Below are 14,737 nucleotides of genomic sequence, written 5' to 3'. Positions count from 1 at the left end.
ACCACTCGGCCACCTCGTCTACATAGCACCCGTGCGTTTAGGTGGGAAGATGTTGAGAGGGTTTTTACCAGTCAGTGTTTTTTCACTGAAGATTGTATGTTGGCTTTTGTCAGAGTTGCCTTATCTCGTCAACTACAGTGCCTGTTGTTTGAAGTTAGCTTAGGGAAAACTCTATCAGAAATGAACCAGTGCTGAGGTTTTTAATATCAATTAGTCATAATTTTTCCTCCTTTTAGTTTTGCCATGGCATTTCTTCAATCTGTCTATTCTGTGTCATAACTTGGAAGCAAAACAAGTCCCAAATTTCAGCTGTGCTAAAAGATGGCTCATTCAATTGCAAAACTTCAAAGCCTTTGTCCTCGATACAGCTACTGTAAATTTTTCAGTCTTTTAAATGAATGCTCTTCAAAATTTACTTGGCTTCTTAAGTGTTATGACTGAGATTGAAATCTTACTCCATGTTTCTGCTCTACGTGGAATGGAACTCAAGCTCAATATTATTTTGCTGCGCTAACCAGCTGAATGTTCGATTGGTGCTTCAATCTTCCTTGGATTTCAAATGCATTCCATCTTCTGGTGCTGTGGCTTATTTGGTTAATGCGCCTGTCTAGTAAACAGGAGATCCTGAGTTCGAATCTCAGCAGTGCCTTGTTTTTATCTCCTCACAAAGAAGCTTCCTATCTTAAAAATAGGTGTTTCACTTGCGACTGATAGTGCAATTGTGAGATTAAAAATCTCTTCTACCTAAGAGATATAAAGGAAGAAAGATGGCTTCAAGCATGACAATGTAAAACCAGTTGATTTAGTTTTGAAATGCCTCCTTTCTATGCATCTCTAATCCGTTTATCCAATGTATCTCACCTTTATGTCCTTTGGCTTAGTTGGTCAAAGAGCCTGTTTAGTAAACAGAAAATCTTGAATTTGAATGCCAGCAGTGCTATTCTTTCTTTATGTCAGTTTGGGGCTTCTTAACTCTCTAAGCAGGCTTTCTAATGTATCACACCTGTTTGTCCTTTGTCTTAGTTGGTCAAAGAGCCTGTTTAGTAAACAGAAAATCTTGAATTTGAATGCCAGCAGTCCTCTTCCTTCTTTATCTCAGTTTAGGGCTGTTTAACTCTCTAAGCAGGCTTTCTAATGTATCACACCTGTTTGTCCTTTGTCTTAGTTGGTCAAAGAGCCTATTTAGTAAATGGAAAATCTTGAATTTGAATGCCAGCAGTCCTTTTCCTTCTTTATCTCAGTTTAGGGCTGTTTAACTCTCTAAGCAGGCTTTTTAATGTTTCGCAGCTGTTTGTCCTTTGGCTAAGTTGGTCAAAGAGCCTATTTAGTAAAAGGAAAATCTTGATTTTGAATGTCAGCAGTGCTTTCTATTCTTCATCTCATTTTGTGGGTTTTTACCCCCAAAAGAGGACTTTTACTCTTGTTTGTAATCAAATATTAATTTCCCACAGCCCTAATATAATGCAATTGAGAAAAAAAATTGTCTGCTGTTGAAACACTTTAAAAGGAATTAGAGGATATAATTTTCTTTACAGAATATAGGATGGCATCAAGCTTTACAAATTAAAACGAGTGGATTTACAGATCTGACTCTGCAAAGTTTGATAGCAGCACAGGAGTATTGTAAACTTTCATGCTTGAAGTGTCCACCGCTTGGGTTAAAAATGAAAACCAAACCATTCAACACGAAAGAAGAAGCAGATTAATCCAACGACGATGGGATTCGAACCCATGCATGCACAGCACAATGGATTAGCAGTCCATCACCTTAACCACTCGGCCACCTCGTTTACATAGCGCCTGTGCGTTTAGGTGGGAAGATGTTGAGAGGGTTTTTACCAGTCAGTGTTTTTTCACTGAAGATTGGATGTTGGCTTTTGTCAGAGTTGCCTTATCTCGTTAACTACAGTGCCTGTTGTTTGAAGTTAGCTTGTTGAAAACTCTATCAGAAATGAACCAGTGCTGAGGTTTTTAATATCAATTAGTCATAATTTTTCCTCCTTTTGGTTTTGCCATGGCATTTCTTCAATCTGTCTATTCTGTGTCATAACTTGGAAGCAAAACAAGTCCCAAATTTCAGCTGTGCTAAAAGATGGCTCATTCAATTGCAAAACTTCAAAGCCTTTGTCCTCGATACAGCTTCTGTAAATTTGTCAGTCTTTTAAATGAATGCTCTTCAAAATTTACTTGGCTTCTTAAGTGTTATGACTGAGATTGAAATCTTACTCCATGTTTCTGCTCTACGTGGAATGGAACTCAAGCTCAATATTATTTTGCTGCGCTAACCAGTTGAATGTTCGATTGGTGCTTCAATCTTCCTTGGATTTCAAATGCATTCTATCTTCTGGTGCTGTGGCTTAGTTGGTTAAAGCGCCTGTCTAGTAAACAGGAGATCCTGAGTTCGAATCTCAGCAGTGCCTTGTTTTCATCTCCTCACAAAGAAGCTTCCTATCTTAAAAATAGGTGTTTCACTTGCGACTGATAGTGCAATTGTGAGATTAAAAATCTCTTCTACCTAAGAGATATAAAGGAAGAAAGATGGCTTCAAGCATGACAATGTAAAACCAGTTGATTTAGTTTTGAAATGCATCCTTTCTATGCATCTCTAATCCGTTTATCCAATGTATCTCACCTTTATGTCCTTTGGCTTAGTTGGTCAAAGAGCCTGTTTAGTAAACAGAAAATCTTGAATTTGAATGCCAGCAGTGCTATTCTTTCTTTATGTCAGTTTGGGGCTTCTTAACTCTCTAAGCAGGCTTTCTAATGTATCACACCTGTTTGTCCTTTGTCTTAGTTGGTCAAAGAGCCTGTTTAGTAAACAGAAAATCTTGAATTTGAATGCCAGCAGTCCTCTTCCTTCTTTATCTCAGTTTAGGGCTGTTTAACTCTCTAAGCAGGCTTTCTAATGTATCACACCTGTTTGACCTTTGTCTTAGTTGGTCAAAGAGCCTATTTAGTAAATGGAAAATCTTGAATTTGAATGCCAGCTATTCTTTCTTTATGTCAGTTTGGGGCTTCTTAACTCTCTAAGCAGGCTTTCTAATGTATCACACCTATTTGTCCTTTGTCTTAGTTGGTCAAAGAGCCTGTTTAGTAAACAGAAAATTTTGAATTTGAATGCCAGCAGTGCTATTCTTTCTTTATGTCAGTTTGGGGCTTCTTAACTCTCTAAGCAGGCTTTCTAATGTATCACACCTGTTTGTCCTTTGTCTTAGTTGGTCAAAGAGCCTGTTTAGTAAACAGAAAATCTTGAATTTGAATGCCAGCAGTCCTCTTCCTTCTTTATCTCAGTTTAGGGCTGTTTAACTCTCTAAGCAGGCTTTCTAATGTATCACACCTGTTTGTCCTTTGTCTTAGTTGGTCAAAGAGCCTATTTAGTAAATGGAAAATCTTGAATTTGAATGCCAGCAGTCCTTTTCCTTCTTTATCTCAGTTTAGGGCTGTTTAACTCTCTAAGCAGGCTTTTTAATGTTTCGCACCTGTTTGTCCTTTGGCTTAGTTGGTCAAAGAGCCTATTTAGTAAAAGGAAAATCTTGATTTTGAATGTCAGCAGTGCTTTCTATTCTTCATCTCATTTTGTGGGTTTTTACCCCAAAAAGAGGACTTTTACTCTTGTTTGTCATCAAATATTAATTTCCCACAGCCCTAATATAGTGCAATTGAGAAAAAAAATTGTCTGCTGTTGAAACACTTTAAAAGGAATTAGAGGATATAATTTTCTTTACAGAATATAGGATGGCATCAAGCTTTACAAATTAAAACGAGTGGATTTACATATCTGACTCTGCAAAGTTTGATAGCAGCACAGGAGTATTGTAAACTTTCATGCTTGAAGTGTCCACCGCTTGGGTTAAAAATGAAAACCAAACCATTCAACACGAAAGAAGAAGCAGATTAAGCCGACGACGATGGGATTCGAACCCATGCATGCAGAGCACAATGGATTAGCAGTCCATCACCTTAACCACTCGGCCACCTCGTCTACATAGCACCTGTGCGTTTAGGTGGGAAGATGTTGAGAGGGTTTTTACCAGTCAGTGTTTTTTCACTGAAGATTGTATGTTGGCTTTTGTCAGAGTTGCCTTATCTCGTCAACTACAGTGCCTGTTGTTTGAAGTTAGCTTAGGGAAAACTCTATCAGAAATGAACCAGTGCTGAGGTTTTTAATATCAATTAGTCATAATTTTTCCTCCTTTTAGTTTTGCCATGGCATTTCTTCAATCTGTCTATTCTGTGTCATAACTTGGAAGCAAAACAAGTCCCAAATTTCAGCTGTGCTAAAAGATGGCTCATTCAATTGCAAAACTTCAAAGCCTTTGTCCTCGATACAGCTTCTGTAAATTTGTCAGTCTTTTAAATGAATGCTCTTCAAAATTTACTTGGCTTCTTAAGTGTTATGACTGAGATTGAAATCTTATTCCATGTTTCTGCTCTACGTGGAATAGAACTCAAGCTCAATTTTGATTTGCTGCGCTAACCAGTTGATTGTTCGATTGGTGCTTCAATCTTCCTTGGATTTCAAATGCATTCCATCTTCTGGTGCTGTGGCTTAGTTGGTTAAAGCGCCTGTCTAGTAAACAGGAGATCCTGAGTTCGAATCTCAGCAGTGCCTTGTTTTCATCTCCTCACAAAGAAGCTTCCTATCTTAAAAATAGGTGTTTCACTTGCGACTGATAGTGCAATTGTGAGATTAAAAATCTCTTCTACCTAAGAGATAAAAAGGAAGAAAGATGGCTTCAAGCATGACAATGTAAAACCAGTTCGTTTAGTTTTGAAATGCATCCTTTCTATGCATCTCTAATCCGTTTATCCAATGTATCTCACCTTTATGTCCTTTGGCTTAGTTGGTCAAAGAGCCTGTTTAGTAAACAGAAAATCTTGAATTTGAATGCCAGCTATTCTTTCTTTATGTCAGTTTGGGGCTTCTTAACTCTCTAAGCAGGCTTTCTAATGTATCACACCTGTTTGTCCTCTGTCTTAGTTGGTCAAAGAGCCTGTTTAGTAAACAGAAAATCTTGAATTTGAATGCCAGCAGTCCTCTTCCTTCTTTATCTCAGTTTAGGGCTGTTTAACTCTCTAAGCAGGCTTTCTAATGTATCACACCTGTTTGTCCTTTGTCTTAGTTGGTCAAAGAGCCTATTTAGTAAATGGAAAATCTTGAATTTGAATGCCAGCAGTCCTTTTCCTTCTTTATCTCAGTTTAGGGCTGTTTAACTCTCTAAGCAGGCTTTTTAATGTTTCGCACCTGTTTGTCCTTTGGCTTAGTTGGTCAAAGAGCCTATTTAGTAAAAGGAAAATCTTGATTTTGAATGTCAGCAGTGCTTTCTATTCTTCATCTCATTTTGTGGGTTTTTACCCCAAAAAGAGGACTTTTACTCTTGTTTGTCATCAAATATTAATTTCCCACAGCCCTAATATAGTGCAATTGAGAAAAAAATTGTCTGCTGTTGAAACACTTTAAAAGGAATTAGAGGATATAATTTTCTTTACAGAATATAGGATGGCATCAAGCTTTACAAATTAAAACGAGTGGATTTACAGATCTGACTCTGCAAAGTTTGATAGCAGCACAGGAGTATTGTAAACTTTCATGCTTGAAGTGTCCACCGCTTGGGTTAAAAATGAAAACCAAACCATTCAACACGAAAGAAGAAGCAGATTAAGCCGACGACGATGGGATTCGAACCCATGCATGCAGAGCACAATGGATTAGCAGTCCATCACCTTAACCACTCGGCCACCTCGTCTACACAGCGCCCGTGCGTTTAGGTGGGAAGATGTTGAGAGGGTTTTTACCAGTCAGTGTTTTTTCACTGAAGATTGTATGTTGGCTTTTGTCAGAGTTGCCTTATCTCGTCAACTACAGTGCCTGTTGTTTGAAGTTAGCTTAGGGAAAACTCTATCAGAAATGAACCAGTGCTGAGGTTTTTAATATCAATTAGTCATAATTTTTCCTCCTTTTAGTTTTGCCATGGCATTTCTTCAATCTGTCTATTCTGTGTCATAACTTGGAAGCAAAACAAGTCCCAAATTTCAGCTGTGCTAAAAGATGGCTCATTCAATTGCAAAACTTCAAAGCCTTTGTCCTCGATACAGCTTCTGTAAATTTGTCAGTCTTTTAAATGAATGCTCTTCAAAATTTACTTGGCTTCTTAAGTGTTATGACTGAGATTGAAATCTTATTCCATGTTTCTGCTCTACGTGGAATGGAACTCAAGCTCAATATTATTTTGCTGCGCTAACCAGTTGAATGTTCGATTGGTGCTTCAATCTTCCTTGGATTTCAAATGCATTCCATCTTCTGGTGCTGTGGCTTAGTTGGTTAAAGCGCCTGTCTAGTAAACAGGAGATCCTGAGTTCGAATCTCAGCAGTGCCTTGTTTTTATCTCCTCACAAAGAAGCTTCCTATCTTAAAAATAGGTGTTTCACTTGCGACTGATAGTGCAATTGTGAGATTAAAAATCTCTTCTACCTAAGAGATATAAAGGAAGAAAGATGGCTTCAAGCATGACAATGTAAAACCAGTTGATTTAGTTTTGAAATGCATCCTTTCTATGCATCTCTAATCCGTTTATCCAATGTATCTCACCTTTATGTCCTTTGGCTTAGTTGGTCAAAGAGCCTGTTTAGTAAACAGAAAATCTTGAATTTGAATGCCAGCTATTCTTTCTTTATGTCAGTTTGGGGCTTCTTAACTCTCTAAGCAGGCTTTCTAATGTATCACACCTATTTGTCCTTTGTCTTAGTTGGTCAAAGAGCCTGTTTAGTAAACAGAAAATCTTGAATTTGAATGCCAGCAGAGCTATTCTTTCTTTATGTCAGTTTGGGGCTTCTTAACTCTCTAAGCAGGCTTTCTAATGTATCACACCTGTTTGTCCTTTGTCTTAGTTGGTCAAAGAGCCTGTTTAGTAAACAGAAAATCTTGAATTTGAATGCCAGCAGTCCTCTTCCTTCTTTATCTCAGTTTAGGGCTGTTTAACTCTCTAAGCAGGCTTTCTAATGTATCACACCTGTTTGTCCTTTGTCTTAGTTGGTCAAAGAGCCTATTTAGTAAATGGAAAATCTTGAATTTGAATGCCAGCAGTCCTTTTCCTTCTTTATCTCAGTTTAGGGCTGTTTAACTCTCTAAGCAGGCTTTTTAATGTTTCGCACCTGTTTGTCCTTTGGCTTAGTTGGTCAAAGAGCCTATTTAGTAAAAGGAAAATCTTGATTTTGAATGTCAGCAGTGCTTTCTATTCTTCATCTCATTTTGTGGGTTTTTACCCCAAAAAGAGGACTTTTACTCTTGTTTGTCATCAAATATTAATTTCCCACAGCCCTAATATAGTGCAAATGAGAAAAAAAATTGTCTGCTGTTGAAACACTTTAAAAGGAATTAGAGGATATAATTTTCTTTACAGAATATAGGATGGCATCAAGCTTTACAAATTAAAACGAGTGGATTTACAGATCTGACTCTGCAAAGTTTGATAGCAGCACAGGAGTATTGTAAACTTTCATGCTTGAAGTGTCCACCGCTTGGGTTAAAAATGAAAACCAAACCATTCAACATGAAAGAAGAAGCAGATTAATCCGACGTTGATGGGATTCGAACCCATGCATGCAGAGCACAATGGATTAGCAGTCCATCACCTTAACCACTCGGCCACCTCGTCTACACAGCTCCCGTGCGTTTAGGTGGGAAGATGTTGAGAGGGTTTTTACCAGTCAGTGTTTTTTCACTGAAGATTGTATGTTGGCTTTTGTCAGAGTTGCCTTATCTCGTCAACTACAGTGCCTGTTGTTTGAAGTTAGCTTGGGGAAAACTCTATCAGAAATGAACCAGTGCTGAGGTTTTTAATATCAATTAGTCATAATTTTTCCTCCTTTTGGTTTTGCCATGGCATTTCTTCAATCTGTCTATTCTGTGTCATAACTTGGAAGCAAAACAAGTCCCAAATTTCAGCTGTGCTAAAAGATGGCTCATTCAATTGCAAAACTTCAAAGCCTTTGTCCTCGATACAGCTTCTGTAAATTTGTCAGTCTTTTAAATGAATGCTCTTCAAAATTTACTTGGCTTCTTAAGGGTTATGACTGAGATTGAAATCTTACTCCATGTTTCTGCTCTACGTGGAATGGAACTCAAGCTCAATATTATTTTGCTGCGCTAACCAGTTGAATGTTCGATTGGTGCTTCAATCTTCCTTGGATTTCAAATGCATGCCATCTTCTGGTGCTGTGGCTTAGTTGGTTAAAGCGCCTGTCTAGTAAACAGGAGATCCTGAGTTCGAATCTCAGCAGTGCCTTGTTTTCATCTCCTCACAAAGAAGCTTCCTATCTTAAAAATATGTGTTTTACTTGCCACTGATAGTGCAATTGTGAGATTAAAAATCTCTTCTATCTAAGAGATATAAAGGAAGAAAGATGGCTTCAAGCATGACAATGTAAAACCAGTTCATTTAGTTTTGAAATGCATCCTTTCTATGCATCTCTAATCCGTTTATCCAATGTATCTCACCTTTATGTCCTTTGGCTTAGTTGGTCAAAGAGCCTGTTTAGTAAACAGAAAATCTTGAATTTGAATGCCAGCTATTCTTTCTTTATGTCAGTTTGGGGCTTCTTAACTCTCTAAGCAGGCTTTCTAATGTATCACACCTGTTTGTCCTCTGTCTTAGTTGGTCAAAGAGCCTGTTTAGTAAACAGAAAATCTTGAATTTGAATGCCAGCAGTCCTCTTCCTTCTTTATCTCAGTTTAGGGCTGTTTAACTCTCTAAGCAGGCTTTCTAATGTATCACACCTGTTTGTCCTTTGTCTTAGTTGGTCAAAGAGCCTATTTAGTAAATGGAAAATCTTGAATTTGAATGCCAGCAGTCCTTTTCCTTCTTTATCTCAGTTTAGGGCTGTTTAACTCTCTAAGCAGGCTTTTTAATGTTTCGCACCTGTTTGTCCTTTGGCTTAGTTGGTCAAAGAGCCTATTTAGTAAAAGGAAAATCTTGATTTTGAATGTCAGCAGTGCTTTCTATTCTTCATCTCATTTTGTGGGTTTTTACCCCAAAAAGAGGACTTTTACTCTTGTTTGTCATCAAATATTAATTTCCCACAGCCCTAATATAGTGCAAATGAGAAAAAAAATTGTCTGCTGTTGAAACACTTTAAAAGGAATTAGAGGATATAATTTTCTTTACAGAATATAGGATGGCATCAAGCTTTACAAATTAAAACGAGTGGATTTACAGATCTGACTCTGCAAAGTTTGATAGCAGCACAGGAGTATTGTAAACTTTCATGCTTGAAGTGTCCACCGCTTGGGTTAAAAATGAAAACCAAACCATTCAACACGAAAGAAGAAGCAGATTAATCCGACGATGATGGGATTCGAACCCATGCATGCAGAGCACAATGGATTAGCAGTCCATCACCTTAACCACTCAGCCACCTCGTCTACACAGCGCCCGTGCGTTTAGGTGGGAAGATGTTGAGAGGGTTTTTACCAGTCAGTGTTTTTTCACTGAAGATTGTATGTTGGCTTTTGTCAGAGTTGCCTTATCTCGTCAACTACAGTGCCTGTTGTTTGAAGTTAGCTTGGGGAAAACTCTATCAGAAATGAACCAGTGCTGAGGTTTTTAATATCAATTAGTCATAATTTTTCCTCCTTTTGGTTTTGCCATGGCATTTCTTCAATCTGTCTATTCTGTGTCATAACTTGGAAGCAAAACAAGTCCCAAATTTCAGCTGTGCTAAAAGATGGCTCATTCAATTGCAAAACTTCAAAGCCTTTGTCCTCGATACAGCTTCTGTAAATTTGTCAGTCTTTTAAATGAATGCTCTTCAAAATTTACTTGGCTTCTTAAGGGTTATGACTGAGATTGAAATCTTACTCCATGTTTCTGCTCTACGTGGAATGGAACTCAAGCTCAATATTATTTTGCTGCGCTAACCAGTTGAATGTTCGATTGGTGCTTCAATCTTCCTTGGATTTCAAATGCATGCCATCTTCTGGTGCTGTGGCTTAGTTGGTTAAAGCGCCTGTCTAGTAAACAGGAGATCCTGAGTTCGAATCTCAGCAGTGCCTTGTTTTCATCTCCTCACAAAGAAGCTTCCTATCTTAAAAATATGTGTTTTACTTGCCACTGATAGTGCAATTGTGAGATTAAAAATCTCTTCTATCTAAGAGATATAAAGGAAGAAAGATGGCTTCAAGCATGACAATGTAAAACCAGTTGATTTAGTTTTGAAATGCCTCCTTTCTATGCATCTTTAATCCGTTTATCCAATGTATCTCACCTTTATGTCCTTTGGCTTAGTTGGTCAAAGAGCCTGTTTAGTAAACAGAAAATCTTGAATTTGAATGCCAGCAGTGCTATTCTTTCTTTATGTCAGTTTGGGGCTTCTTAACTCTCTAAGCAGGCTTTCTAATGTATCACACCTGTTTGTCCTTTGTCTTAGTTGGTCAAAGAGCCTGTTTAGTAAACAGAAAATCTTGAATTTGAATGCCAGCAGTCCTCTTCCTTCTTTATCTCAGTTTAGGGCTGTTTAACTCTCTAAGCAGGCTTTCTAATGTATCACACCTGTTTGTCCTTTGTCTTAGTTGGTCAAAGAGCCTATTTAGTAAATGGAAAATCTTGAATTTGAATGCCAGCAGTCCTTTTCCTTCTTTATCTCAGTTTAGGGCTGTTTAACTCTCTAAGCAGGCTTTTTAATGTTTCGCAGCTGTTTGTCCTTTGGCTAAGTTGGTCAAAGAGCCTATTTAGTAAAAGGAAAATCTTGATTTTGAATGTCAGCAGTGCTTTCTATTCTTCATCTCATTTTGTGGGTTTTTACCCCAAAAAGAGGACTTTTACTCTTGTTTGTAATCAAATATTAATTTCCCACAGCCCTAATATAATGCAATTGAGAAAAAAAATTGTCTGCTGTTGAAACACTTTAAAAGGAATTAGAGGATATAATTTTCTTTACAGAATATAGGATGGCATCAAGCTTTACAAATTAAAACGAGTGGATTTACAGATCTGACTCTGCAAAGTTTGATAGCAGCACAGGAGTATTGTAAACTTTCATGCTTGAAGTGTCCACCGCTTGGGTTAAAAATGAAAACCAAACCATTCAACACGAAAGAAGAAGCAGATTAATGCGACGACGATGGGATTCGAACCCATGCATGCACAGCACAATGGATTAGCAGTCCATCACCTTAACCACTCGGCCACCTCGTTTACATAGCGCCCGTGCGTTTAGGTGGGAAGATGTTGAGAGGGTTTTTACCAGTCAGTGTTTTTTCACTGAAGATTGGATGTTGGCTTTTGTCAGAGTTGCCTTATCTCGTTAACTACAGTGCCTGTTGTTTGAAGTTAGCTTGTTGAAAACTCTATCAGAAATGAACCAGTGCTGAGGTTTTTAATATCAATTAGTCATAATTTTTCCTCCTTTTGGTTTTGCCATGGCATTTCTTCAATCTGTCTATTCTGTGTCATAACTTGGAAGCAAAACAAGTCCCAAATTTCAGCTGTGCTAAAAGATGGCTCATTCAATTGCAAAACTTCAAAGCCTTTGTCCTCGATACAGCTTCTGTAAATTTGTCAGTCTTTTAAATGAATGCTCTTCAAAATTTACTTGGCTTCTTAAGTGTTATGACTGAGATTGAAATCTTACTCCATGTTTCTGCTCTACGTGGAATGGAACTCAAGCTCAATATTATTTTGCTGCGCTAACCAGTTGAATGTTCGATTGGTGCTTCAATCTTCCTTGGATTTCAAATGCATTCTATCTTCTGGTGCTGTGGCTTAGTTGGTTAAAGCGCCTGTCTAGTAAACAGGAGATCCTGAGTTCGACTCTCAGCAGTGCCTTGTTTTCATCTCCTCACAAAGAAGCTTCCTATCTTAAAAATAGTTGTTTCACTTGCGACTGATAGTGCAATTGTGAGATTAAAAATCTCTTCTACCTAAGAGATATAAAGGAAGAAAGATGGCTTCAAGCATGACAATGTAAAACCAGTTGATTTTGTTTTGAAATGCATCCTTTCTATGCATCTCTAATCCGTTTATCCAATGTATCTCACCTTTATGTCCTTTGGCTTAGTTGGTCAAAGAGCCTGTTTAGTAAACAGAAAATCTTGAATTTGAATGCCAGCAGTGCTATTCTTTCTTTATGTCAGTTTGGGGCTTCTTAACTCTCTAAGCAGGCTTTCTAATGTATCACACCTGTTTGTCCTTTGTCTTAGTTGGTCAAAGAGCCTGTTTAGTAAACAGAAAATCTTGAATTTGAATGCCAGCAGTCCTCTTCCTTCTTTATCTCAGTTTAGTGCTGTTTAACTCTCTAAGCAGGCTTTCTAATGTATCACACCTGTTTGACCTTTGTCTTAGTTGGTCAAAGAGCCTATTTAGTAAATGGAAAATCTTGAATTTGAATGCCAGCTATTCTTTCTTTATGTCAGTTTGGGGCTTCTTAACTCTCTAAGCAGGCTTTCTAATGTATCACACCTATTTGTCCTTTGTCTTAGTTGGTCAAAGAGCCTGTTTAGTAAACAGAAAATTTTGAATTTGAATGCCAGCAGTGCTATTCTTTCTTTATGTCAGTTTGGGGCTTCTTAACTCTCTAAGCAGGCTTTCTAATGTATCACACCTGTTTGTCCTTTGTCTTAGTTGGTCAAAGAGCCTGTTTAGTAAACAGAAAATCTTGAATTTGAATGCCAGCAGTCCTCTTCCTTCTTTATCTCAGTTTAGGGCTGTTTAACTCTCTAAGCAGGCTTTCTAATGTATCACACCTGTTTGTCCTTTGTCTTAGTTGGTCAAAGAGCCTATTTAGTAAATGGAAAATCTTGAATTTGAATGCCAGCAGTCCTTTTCCTTCTTTATCTCAGTTTAGGGCTGTTTAACTCTCTAAGCAGGCTTTTTAATGTTTCGCACCTGTTTGTCCTTTGGCTTAGTTGGTCAAAGAGCCTATTTAGTAAAAGGAAAATCTTGATTTTGAATGTCAGCAGTGCTTTCTATTCTTCATCTCATTTTGTGGGTTTTTACCCCAAAAAGAGGACTTTTACTCTTGTTTGTCATCAAATATTAATTTCCCACAGCCCTAATATAGTGCAATTGAGAAAAAAAATTGTCTGCTGTTGAAACACTTTAAAAGGAATTAGAGGATATAATTTTCTTTACAGAATATAGGATGGCATCAAGCTTTACAAATTAAAACGAGTGGATTTACACATCTGACTCTGCAAAGTTTGATAGCAGCACAGGAGTATTGTAAACTTTCATGCTTGAAGTGTCCACCGCTTGGGTTAAAAATGAAAACCAAACCATTCAACACGAAAGAAGAAGCAGATTAAGCCGACGACGATGGGATTCGAACCCATGCATGCAGAGCACAATGGATTAGCAGTCCATCACCTTAACCACTCGGCCACCTCGTCTACATAGCACCCGTGAGTTTAGGTGGGAAGATGTTGAGAGGGTTTTTACCAGTCAGTGTTTTTTCACTGAAGATTGTATGTTGGCTTTTGTCAGAGTTGCCTTATCTCGTCAACTACAGTGCCTGTTGTTTGAAGTTAGCTTAGGGAAAACTCTATCAGAAATGAACCAGTGCTGAGGTTTTTAATATCAATTAGTCATAATTTTTCCTCCTTTTAGTTTTGCCATGGCATTTCTTCAATCTGTCTATTCTGTGTCATAACTTGGAAGCAAAACAAGTCCCAAATTTCAGCTGTGCTAAAAGATGGCTCATTCAATTGCAAAACTTCAAAGCCTTTGTCCTCGATACAGCTTCTGTAAATTTGTCAGTCTTTTAAATGAATGCTCTTCAAAATTTACTTGGCTTCTTAAGTGTTATGACTGAGATTGAAATCTTATTCCATGTTTCTGCTCTACGTGGAATAGAACTCAAGCTCAATTTTGATTTGCTGCGCTAACCAGTTGATTGTTCGATTGGTGCTTCAATCTTCCTTGGATTTCAAATGCATTCCATCTTCTGGTGCTGTGGCTTAGTTGGTTAAAGCGCCTGTCTAGTAAACAGGAGATCCTGAGTTCGAATCTCAGCAGTGCCTTGTTTTCATCTCCTCACAAAGAAGCTTCCTATCTTAAAAATAGGTGTTTCACTTGCGACTGATAGTGCAATTGTGAGATTAAAAATCTCTTCTACCTAAGAGATATATAGGAAGAAAGATGGCTTCAAGCATGACAATGTAAAACCAGTTCGTTTAGTTTTGAAATGCATCCTTTCTATGCATCTCTAATCCGTTTATCCAATGTATCTCACCTTTATGTCCTTTGGCTTAGTTGGTCAAAGAGCCTGTTTAGTAAACAGAAAATCTTGAATTTGAATGCCAGCTATTCTTTCTTTATGTCAGTTTGGGGCTTCTTAACTCTCTAAGCAGGCTTTCTAATGTATCACACCTGTTTGTCCTCTGTCTTAGTTGGTCAAAGAGCCTGTTTAGTAAACAGAAAATCTTGAATTTGAATGCCAGCAGTCCTCTTCCTTCTTTATCTCAGTTTAGGGCTGTTTAACTCTCTAAGCAGGCTTTCTAATGTATCACACCTGTTTGTCCTTTGTCTTAGTTGGTCAAAGAGCCTATTTAGTAAATGGAAAATCTTGAATTTGAATGCCAGCAGTCCTTTTCCTTCTTTATCTCAGTTTAGGGCTGTTTAACTCTCTAAGCAGGCTTTTTAATGTTTCGCACCTGTTTGTCCTTTGGCTTAGTTGGTCAAAGAGCCTATTTAGTAAAAGGAAAATCTTGATTTTGAATGTCAGCAGTGCTTTCTATTCTTCA

The 14,737-nt window shown here is 37.8% G+C and overlaps 6 non-coding genes across 6 annotated transcripts; all 6 read left to right on the top strand.

Moving 5' to 3' along the window:
• The first annotated feature begins 2,346 nt into the window (after positions 1-2,346).
• On the top strand, positions 2,347-2,420 carry TRNAT-AGU (transfer RNA threonine (anticodon AGU)). Its single transcript has one exon. It is a non-coding gene; the product is annotated as a tRNA-Thr (tRNA).
• Positions 2,421-4,538: 2,118 nt separating this feature from the next.
• Positions 4,539-4,612, top strand: TRNAT-AGU (transfer RNA threonine (anticodon AGU)). Its single transcript has one exon. It is a non-coding gene; the product is annotated as a tRNA-Thr (tRNA).
• A 1,691-nt stretch (positions 4,613-6,303) lies between these two features.
• TRNAT-AGU (transfer RNA threonine (anticodon AGU)) lies at positions 6,304-6,377 on the top strand. Its single transcript has one exon. It is a non-coding gene; the product is annotated as a tRNA-Thr (tRNA).
• A 1,834-nt stretch (positions 6,378-8,211) lies between these two features.
• On the top strand, positions 8,212-8,285 carry TRNAT-AGU (transfer RNA threonine (anticodon AGU)). Its single transcript has one exon. It is a non-coding gene; the product is annotated as a tRNA-Thr (tRNA).
• A 1,692-nt stretch (positions 8,286-9,977) lies between these two features.
• On the top strand, positions 9,978-10,051 carry TRNAT-AGU (transfer RNA threonine (anticodon AGU)). Its single transcript has one exon. It is a non-coding gene; the product is annotated as a tRNA-Thr (tRNA).
• Positions 10,052-13,940: 3,889 nt separating this feature from the next.
• TRNAT-AGU (transfer RNA threonine (anticodon AGU)) lies at positions 13,941-14,014 on the top strand. Its single transcript has one exon. It is a non-coding gene; the product is annotated as a tRNA-Thr (tRNA).
• The last annotated feature ends 723 nt before the right edge of the window (positions 14,015-14,737 follow it).

This window comes from Dendrobates tinctorius, unplaced genomic scaffold (genome assembly GCF_039654945.1).
Source record: "Dendrobates tinctorius isolate UK_male_01 unplaced genomic scaffold, ASM3965494v1 ptg000204l, whole genome shotgun sequence".
Lineage (NCBI taxonomy): Eukaryota > Metazoa > Chordata > Amphibia > Anura > Dendrobatidae > Dendrobates > Dendrobates tinctorius.
Note: the sequence above shows the minus strand (reverse complement) of the source record. Positions and strands in the feature narration are given on the sequence as shown.